Raw genomic sequence first — 2,529 nt, forward strand, 5'->3', positions numbered from 1 at the left:
TATATATATATATATATATATATATATATTTTATTATGAAATACAAATAGCCTTTAACATAAAAGAGTGCAAATAAAATTGTCATTAATTGTTTTAATATACATCTGAACTGAAACAAAAGAAAATGCACTGTTGTTTACCTTGTTTAGTCCAAAATCAACTTTTAGTCTCACATTTTAAAATTGGTTCTTTGGTTCCTCTATTAAATATTTTTATGTTATTATTAATTTTATTTATATATTAAAATATTAAAAATCAATTTATTTTATTTTACTTATATATTAAAATATTTAACCAAAATATAAAATTTATTGAATTTATTTAACTTTTTTTAATAATTTAAAATATTTAAATAAAATTTATTTATTTTATTTTAATATTATTTTTAGTATTTAAATTTATGACATTTTAATCTTATTGAATATTTATTTTTATTATATATTAAAATTTAAAAATAAACTTATCTTGTCTTATTTATAAATTAAAACATTTTTTGTAAAATAAAAAATAAAAAAAATTGAAATCTAAAATAAACTTAATATATAAATAATATATAATATTTTTACTTCATATTTTAATATATAAATAAAAGAAATATATAAAATAAAATACAAAGCTACACACACATTTAAAATATTTATTTGTTTTTTTTTAATATTTTAATATATAAATAAATAATTAAATTAATTATAAAAATATTGACATATAAATTATTTTATGCAAGTCACAAATGCCACCTAAGTGACTAGTCATTAAGGAGAGTATCCACATAATAAAAATTTGTAGTTAGTTAATAGGGGACAAAAAATTGATTTTATAAAAAGAAGAGTAAAATTTTATATTTGACAAAATAAAGAAACTTAAATTGTATTTAAGACGAAATAAAATATTATAAAAAAAAAACTAAAGATTTCATAAGCATCGAAAATATTAAACCAATTCAAAATTAGAATAGAATTATATCAAAATTATTTATATTTTTATTTGTCATTCCAAACATGTCATATAAAATGTAATAGTAATATCCAATACCAACAGCAGTATTCATACAACTTTAATATGTTTTGTTTTAAAAAAATACCTCATATATTAAGACGAAAAAGGATTTGGACACATCCTCAAGAACAAAAGAGTTCAAGTTAAGAGGAACATCTTCCGACCACACTTGATTTGGATACAAATGGTAAGTAGGTTTTCTTTTTCTTTTTTTTTTAGGATTTCCTCTTTAAGAAATTCTGAGATTTAGATTCGAATTTTATAGTAGGTAAAGGGGTTAAATGCTCAATTTAAATTGTAACATGAGAGTACAATAAATCGATAAAATTTTTTTTTTTATAAAATTATTTTAATATCATAATATAAGTTTTTATTAAATACCTGAGCCTATAAAATGAATCAGTTTAAATATATAATTTTTTTAATATATATATACCTGGCAAAAAGAAATTATGTCCTTAAAAATTTGAATATGTAATGTCGCTCCTAATATAATGTTGATTGGTCTTAATTTTTTATTTTGGTACAATCATTGGTCTTAAATCATGAAGCTAAAAGAAACTCTATGACCATCTTGTGAGTTTTATACTTGTCATCCTCCACATGTACCTTCCATCTCTTAATACATATGAAAAAATTATTTACCTTTTTTAATATATATAAAAATTTATTTTTTTTACTTTATTTTTTTTGAATGTTTCAAAAGTTCTAAAATGAAATTTGCATTTCTGTAAAAAAAATTAAAAACTTTCAAATAATGTGAAAATTTTGAAATAAGAAACTTTTGAACAACATCAAACATTAAAAATAGAAAATTTTAAAATTTTCAAAATTTTAATAATTATCATATCAATAATTAAAAAAATTAAAATTTTCAAATATTTTAAAATCTTTGAAATTTTAAGAACAAAATTTTCGAAAGTTTAAAATATTTAAAATGTTTGAAGGTTTGAAAATTTTAAAAATCTGAAATTTTAAAAATTTTCTATTTCGGTGGTTTCATTTAATGGAAATTTTCAAAAAATATAAAGTTTTCTATTTCAAAATTTTAACATTGTTCAAAAGTTTCGAAACTTTTTTAAAAAAACTGCAAATTTCATTTTAAGAACTTTTGAAATACTCAAAAAATTTAAAAGAAAAAAAGATTAAATTTTTATATATATTGAAAAGAATAAAATAGTATTTTCATGTGTTTTAGAAAATGGGATGTACATGTGGGGTTAGAAAGTATAAAACTGGGTAAAAAATGAATTTGTAAAACAAGCATATAACTCAAGGGGCTAAAACCGAAAAAGAAACTCATGGGCCAAAGCCCACTTTTAATAAAATAGACTGATCCGATCTCAGCCACTGAAGAAAAATGTACTAGTATTGAACCCAAAAAAGAAATTTACTAGACACAGCAAATTGTTCTAACACCACAACAAACCGTATGAAAATTCGAAAAACAACCTTTGAATATTTAAAAAGAAAATCATAATCATTTGTTTTTATTTTCAGTTGTTTTGCATTCCAAAGTTTTAGAATGTTTAA

The sequence above is a fragment of the Cicer arietinum genome, chromosome 5 (assembly GCF_000331145.2).
Source record: "Cicer arietinum cultivar CDC Frontier isolate Library 1 chromosome 5, Cicar.CDCFrontier_v2.0, whole genome shotgun sequence".
NCBI lineage: Eukaryota > Viridiplantae > Streptophyta > Magnoliopsida > Fabales > Fabaceae > Cicer > Cicer arietinum.